General features: G+C 38.3%; 1 non-coding gene across 1 annotated transcript; it reads right to left on the reverse strand.

Annotated features, from left to right (window-relative positions):
• Positions 1-4039: 4039 nt before the first annotated feature.
• On the reverse strand, positions 4040-4146 carry LOC132620603 (small nucleolar RNA R71). The gene has a single exon (XR_009575044.1). It is a non-coding gene; the product is annotated as a small nucleolar RNA R71 (small nucleolar RNA).
• Between the last annotated feature and the right edge of the window lie 4008 nt (positions 4147-8154).

Below are 8154 nucleotides of genomic sequence, written 5' to 3' on the forward strand. Positions count from 1 at the left end.
AGCATCAAACGTACTCCACATGAGAACTCTGGCAGAGTACTGCGATCACCAGAAGTGATTATGTTCCACATATCTCATTGTAACTAAATTAATTAACCACCAGAAGTGGTAATATTACTATAGGCTTGTTGTAATTACAATTGAAGATAGGTTAGAAAGAAAAAAAAAAATCTCTACGTCATACGCATAGCTCAATTTACTTATGTAGTAGCAATATCTTAAAAGAGGTACTAAGCTATCATAATTTGATATGCTTAAGATACATTGAGATATTTATGTTACATTCCTGAAGAATGAGAATGGGCGAACGACCCAACCCTTGGAACATACTACAGCCCCAGGTGGCGAAGAGCCGACATCGAGCTGCCAAACCTTCCCGTCGATGCGAGCTTTTGGGGAAGATCAGCCTGTTATCCCTAGAGTAACTTAACTTTTGCTAAATATTACAAATATAGATCTAATTCCCTGAAGTGAACATGATGATATTCAGTAAAGATTATAAATACTGATGTGCTCTTGGTTGTGAAAATATCACGCCTTACCTCCAGAAGAGGTAGAATAATTGAGAAGAAATATTCTGCTCATTTTATTCTTTACTCTTAAAGTAGAAAGACTTTGAAATTTACTCCCGAAGTAGTGAAATTTTAAAATTTACTCCAGAAGTGGTAAAACTTTGATATTACTCGTGAAGTATTAGAACTTTGAGATTTACTCCCGAAATGATAGAACTTTAAAATTTCTCTCCTGCAGTAGTAAAACTTTAAAAGGTATTCAGAAGTTGTAGGACTTTGAACTTTACTCTCGAAGTAGTAAGATTTTGAAATTTACTCCTGAAGAAGTTCAATTTTGAAATTTGCTTCTGAAGTACTAAAATATTGGAATTTTCCTTGAGTTAAAAAAAAGGAGGGCTTTGAAAAATATACTGAAACAACGTTTTCTTGTACTTGAGAAATATGATGAGCTATTGAAAGTTGTGTATAAAGTGCATCTAAATGACTAAATTTCATTCCCCGAAGTGAATGAAGAAATGCCGCAACACCCCCACCCCCCTTGAATAGATAGAATAACAAATGATATAAATGTTATGTTACACCTCGAAAATTTCCCCGTGAACGTACAGTGAACAGACTAACGAAGAATACGAATCTACAATGTTTTAATAAGAAGGGAGTGACGTTTGACGACCCTAAGTAAGGTTTCAAAGGAAATTGCAATAAGAGATAGGTTATGCTCCATAATGACTATTTATAGGTTCTGAAAACGTGAAGGTTGCAGATTTGCACTTCGGCCCAGTCGATCGTAAAATGAAATACGGACCGTAAAGCAGTTTACGGACCGTAAATTGCCCTGTCGTCTTTCAACTTTCCAAAACTTCAACTTTCTGCCAAATGTTCAAATGGTTAATTACGACTTGGAATACGGATCGTAAACTGAAGTACGGCCCGTAAACTGCGATCGTAAATCACCATGACCTCCGGCATACCTTTCTGGTTCTGTTATGCTTAAATACGCCCATGAAATACGGACCGTAAACTGGAATACCCGTAAACTGAGTTTACGACCACTGTGCACTTCAACTACTGTTCATTCCGAATAAGATTTTAAGTCATTAAAAAGGAGACCCAAGCTTATTAATTCATTCCATTTCCACGCTACTTCTCTCTAGAAACCTCTAGAATATTCTCCACTCTTCATCTACAAGAAAACCAAGGAAATCAAAGATCAATATCAAGAATTCAAGTGAATCAAGTGTATGAAACTCATCCAAGTTCATCAAAGTCAAGAAATTTCAAGAGGAGTGAACTAGGATTTTGGTGCAAGAAGAGTAATACCACTCAAGGCTTGTTCCTACAACATCTAAGGTAAGTTTTATGGTATTTACATGTTACTTAGAGTATGGAAGAGTTGGAACACTTGGATTATAGAAAGATATAAGAAATGAGTCATGAAAGTGTGAATAGTAGCATCGTTGAGTAAAGGTTTGAATTGAGCCATGATCATTCATAACTTGTGATTATAAAAATGTTAGGACTGACATTTAGACCATGGAATGAGTATTATATGTGGGGAAACGCGATAATGAGTGATGTGCCGCGAATTCGTGACACATTTGATGCTTTTTTACTATGAAATTTGGCTGTTTTTAAGTGAGTCTGGTTCTCTTTGATATGTTCTGGTTGTGTTTTAGGAAAGTAATGGCCCAGAAGCAAAGAGCAAAGAACAACAGAAAAATTGGCCAGAAAGGAGAATCAACGGTTCGTCGAATTGATCGACGAACCGTCCTTTGAACCGTCGAATAGCATGATTTTCCAGAGAGGACGAAGTTGAGGACGACAAAGGACGGTGGAATCGACGTAACGTCGATCAAACGACGGACTGAAAGACGGTTCGTCGTTTGTGTCAACAGTAGGACCTCTCAACAGAGGAGAAATCGACGGATTACTCGACGAAGGGTCGAATTGATCGACGGTAACGTCGAATGGCACACTGAGCTGAAGAGATAAAAGACGAAGACATCGACGGATCGTCGAATGATCGACGGTCCGTCGATTTTGCTATTCGGGGGCAATTTTGTCAGCTGTTTCTGTGCGTTTTTGGAGCCTATTTAAAGAACAATTTTAGGTCATTTAAAACCAGAAAGAGTTTTAGCATATAACACAAAAACTAAGAAGTCCCATTGGTTGTTGGAGCATTTAAGGCAACAACTTCACTCTCATTCCATCTTGTAATTGCATTGTAAGTTCATTATGTTTACTTGTAAGTTTTCTTTGTTATCCAGAATTATGAGTAGCTAATTTTGAAGCTTAAGTTGTGGAACCCATGATGGATATTGTGTGAATGGATTTCTATTATTGATATATGCATAATGGTTGTTATTATTTATTCCATCTTTGTGATTTAGTGTTGGATGATGATTGCAAGCATTATCCTAAGCCATTATATTAACTGTTCTTGGGAAAGAAAGTTAATATGGGTAAGATTGAATAACAATGACTCGAGGCGTTAACCCTTGTTTAATAGACTAACTTAGGAATAAGAACAAGTCTAAATTGGCATTGTTGGTCATTCTTCGATTGCAACTCTTTTACATTCGGAAGAATCATGAAGAGGTAATACGACTTAACTGTTGGAAAACATTAAGAAGTCCTTAATTGACCAAGTGCATATTCATAGAACAACCATTAGAAGTATATCGCTTTGAAACCTGAAGCATAATATCTAATCAAATTGGGGAACACAACCTTAGTCTCTCTCTCTCAAATTAATTACATTTTAAGTCAAAGTATTAAATTACATTATTCAACAATCAATTCAAACTATCCGGAATAGGATTAAAGCATTTAAAGACCGGTATCGCATACGATTAGTACTCTTTTCTCTCCATATTCCCTGTGGGATTCGACCCCAACCTTGTTGGGTTACTATATTTGACGACGTCCGCTTTACGCCATTAATAGGTGTAATTTGAGCGTATCAAATTTTGGCGCTGTTGCCGGGGAATACGGTTCAGAAATTACTAATTGTTGTGTACTATTCTTTAAAACTTTTTCTATTCCATCACACCTCGTTTGCTGTTTTAGTGAACCAGGTGAACATGGCTGGAAGACCCCATCGCAATCAAGGGAACCAAGGGGGGATCCAAGTGAACCACCCTGCACCAGAAGAAGAGGAGGATGAGAATGTATTTGCAGAATTCATCGACGAAGCTGATTATGCTTCTGCTGTAGTTCCCCCGAGAACAGGAAATGCTAATTTCAAAATTGATAGTTCTATCTATCAGCTATTGAAACTAGAAGGCTATTTCCGAAATTCCTCGGAGGACTGTCCACTTCGACACCTAAAGAATTTCGTGCATGTTTGTTCCCAACAATCTCAAGGTGCTGTTCCTGCTGATGCACTGCGACTGCGGGTTTTCAAATATTCCTTAGCTGGCCAAGCTAGGGAATGGTATGAAAAGCTCCCGAGCAATACTATTCATACCTGGAATGAGTTGGCCAATATCTTTCTAAAAAAATGGTTCCCACCTAGCAAAAAGGCTGAGCTTCGGGACAAGATTTTTGGGTTTAAACAACTTCCAGGGGAACAACTATATGCTGCATGGGAGAGGTTCAAATATTATCTAACTCAATCTCCGACTCATGGATTTCCGGATTCTATTCTTGCCGAGAAATTCTACAAGGGGTTAGATACCATGAATCAAATAGCTGTCAATACTGCAGCTGGGGGATGCTTCATGGACAAATCATTTGTCAACATCACCAGGTTGCTCGACAAACTGACTACCCACAACCAAGCTTGGCATTCTAGTGATAGTGAAATCCTATCTTATGGTAGTCCCTCTATTGCAGCGGTGGCCAAAGAAAATCATGAGCGAGATCATGCTTTCGCACAATTGCAAACTACCGTGGATTTATTATCGAAGAGGGTTACGGAGAAAGAGGCTAAGAGTGTGAATGTTGTTGAGGAGATGCCACCTCATGATCCCGGAATGTACCAAGTCTCGGAGGAAGCTTATCTAGAGGGGCATCCACAACGTGAGGATGCGAATTATATCGATCACAATCAAGGGGGGTGATCGCAAATATTAAGGGGCATGATTCAGCGTTTTTTTTAAAAAAAAAAAAAAAAAAAAAAAAAGAGGTGTCAACGAGGATGAGTCACTAATTCCCAAATGAGTATCCTATCCGTCCCCGAGCCTACATTACAACCCAAGAACGAGTCCTATAGTGATCACAACTTAACCATCTGAAAGTGTTGGGCAGTGAAATTAAAGGCAAGCATATGGTATCTGCACTGGTAAATCGTGAATTTCTTTGAGAGCGCGAGTGCTTCCCATTCTCATCTATTTTCATCCCATTTCTTACTGTCACAAACTGTGCGTGGAGCATTTTCTAAGCTGGTGAGGGCAAAATGGTGAATACTCATACGCATGAATGCTTCTAATAATGTGATGTCATCAATTGAAGCATCAGGGTAAATTCTAATGAACTTGTTTTGAAAGAACCGTGTTTAAAATGCACATGCTGGTAACAATGAGCAACCACCATTGTAGTCACTTTTACTTTATTGTTAGCATAGTTGCAATTTTAGTTTGTAATTGTTTTGTCTGGCTTGCTTGAGGACAAGCAAAGATCTTAAGTTGGGGGTATTGATGTGCCGCGAATTCGTGACACATTTGATGCTTTTTTACTATGAAATTTGGCTGTTTTTAAGTGAGTCTGGTTCTCTTTGATATGTTTTGGTTGTGTTTTAGGAAAGTAATGGCCCAGAAGCAAAGAGCAAAGAACAACAGAAAAATTGGCCAGAAAGGAGAATCAATGGTTCGTCGAATTGATCGACGAACTATCCTTTGAACCGTCGAATAGCATGATTTTCCAGAGAGGACGAAGTTGAGGACGACAAAGGACGGTGGAATCGACGTAACGTCGATCAAACGATGGACTGAAAGACGGTTCGTCGTTTGTGTCAACAGTAGGACCTCTCAACAGAGGAGAAATCGACGGATTACTCGACGAAGGGTCGAATTGATCGACGGTAACGTCGAATGGCACACTGAGCTGAAGAGATAAAAGACGAAGACATCGACGGATCGTCGAATGATCGACGGTCCGTCGATTTTGCTATTCGGGGGCAATTTTGTCAGCTGTTTCTGTGCGTTTTTGGAGCCTATTTAAAGAACAATTTTAGGTCATTTAAAACCAGAAAGAGTTTTAGCATATAACACAAAAACTAAGAAGTCCCATTGGTTGTTGGAGCATTTAAGGCAACAACTTCACTCTCATTCCATCTTGTAATTGCATTGTAAGTTCATTATGTTTACTTGTAAGTTTTCTTTGTTATCCAGAATTATGAGTAGCTAATTTTGAAGCTAAAGTTGTGGAACCCATGATGGATATTGTGTGAATGGATTTCTATTATTGATATATGCATAATGGTTGTTATTATTTATTCCATCTTTGTGATTTAGTGTTGGATGATGATTGCAAGCATTATCCTAAGCCATTATATTAACTGTTCTTGGGAAAGAAAGTTAATATGGGTAAGATTGAATAACAATGACTCGAGGCGTTAACCCTTGTTTAATAGACTAACTTAGGAATAAGAACAAGTCTAAATTGGCATTGTTGGTCATTCTTCGATTGCAACTCTTTTACATTCGGAAGAATCATGAAGAGGTAATACGACTTAACTGTTGGAAAACATTAAGAAGTCCTTAATAGACCAAGTGCATATTCATAGAACAACCATTAGAAGTATATCGCTTTGAAACCTGAAGCATAATATCTAATCAAATTGGGGAACACAACCTTAGTCTCTCTCTCTATCAAATTAATTACATTTTAAGTCAAAGTATTAAATTACATTATTCAACAATCAATTCAAACTATCCGGAATAGGATTAAAGCATTTAAAGACCGGTATCGCATACGATTAGTACTCTTTTCTCTCCATATTCCCTGTGGGATTCGACCCCAACCTTGTTGGGTTACTATATTTGACGACGTCCGCTTTACGCCATTAATAGGTGTAATTTGAGCGTATCAATGAGCCATAACCATAAATGTGGGGAAATTGGAGGGAAATGGTAAGTGGTGGTAAATGTATACAAATGATGATTGTTGTTTGCAATATTGTGGATGTTGTTGTGAGCGTTTGGGAGTTGATATAGAACATGGGAAAAGTAGTAGAAACAAAGGAAATGCTGTCCAATTTTCCCTAGCGTTATTAAGTCCGTTCTTATAATTGCTTAGCTAATAACGATACAAATTCTCTTGAAGGTAGAACGTGACATTAAAGGAGAACAAGCGAACGCTAGACTAATTAAACAACAAAGGTATGTAAGGTTTATCCCTTCCTTCAAAGGCATGAATCTTCCAAGTTTTTCCATGATCCTCCTTTATGATGGAGCTTATGAGTCCGTAAATATACTAAACTACATTCGAGCATGATAATGATGATGATGAGTTAAAGTATAGCGATTCAAGAGTTCATGATATAATGATCCTATAACATTGATGATGATATTATTGCTCACATTCACCTTATGTATTATTTCCTTCAAGGTGAGGCAGGATACTCGTAAATGTTCATAATATAATCGGGGGTTCACGACCTTATGTCACCCCGATGTAGTTATGGTTGTCTTCAAAGTTTAATGTATGTTCCTATGATAAATGTGAAATAATGCTAAGTCATGATATGTCTATAAGATGATCAATGATGCTAGCTTATAATATGCCTATGTTATGTATGAAAATGCCGAGCTATGATAAGATTACGATATGTTCATGAGATGTGTATTAATGACGGGTTATGATTGACGATATGACGATATGATTCCACCGCGCCTAGAAGGTCGGACATGTCACCGCTAAGGCGGGCTGCTATGTTTACACCGAGCCTAGAGGGCCGGGCATGATCACCACTAGTGGGCGGTATATGACGGTTACCCGGACGCGGGATAACGATGAGGATTGTGATGTGACGAGATATGTGATGTGATGACATATGTACTATGATTATGTAAAATATGGTATATGTACGAAATGTATTTGCTTATGACACTCTTGCAGGTTATATCTTTCTCTTATGGCTCACGATCCTCTTATTATATTTACTTCATTCTTGTCTTACATACTCAGTACAATATTCGTACTGACGTCCGTTTTCTTTGGACGCTGTGTTCATGCCCACAGGTAGACAGGGAGGCGAGTTTGAGCCAGACTCATAGGAGTTGTTAGCCGATTGAAAGCACTCCTTTGTTCCGGAGGTGCTTGATTATTCTTTTGTGTACATTTGTATATGTGGGCACGACGGGGTCCTGTCCCGTCTACATGTCTAGTACTCCAGTAAGAGGCTCGTAGATACGCAGTGTGGGTTAGATGGTCTCACGAGATGCTATTTTGTATATGTATATATTATTTTGATGGCCGAGAGGCTTACGCATATAAAAGTATTCTACGTTTTAAAATGAAAAGGATGATTTTCTTATGTCTCGAGTATAAAACTGATAAAAGAGCATTAAATGAGTAAGATGAGTAGTAGAACGAGTGTTGCTCAGTGGTTAGCCCCGGGTACCCGTCGCGGCCCCTAGCTAGGTCGTGACATGTTATTTTGTGGTATGAAGGTTATTGCCACAAATTCTTGTCATAC

Source organism: Lycium barbarum, chromosome 11 (assembly GCF_019175385.1).
Source record: "Lycium barbarum isolate Lr01 chromosome 11, ASM1917538v2, whole genome shotgun sequence".
Classification (NCBI taxonomy): Eukaryota; Viridiplantae; Streptophyta; class Magnoliopsida; order Solanales; family Solanaceae; genus Lycium; species Lycium barbarum.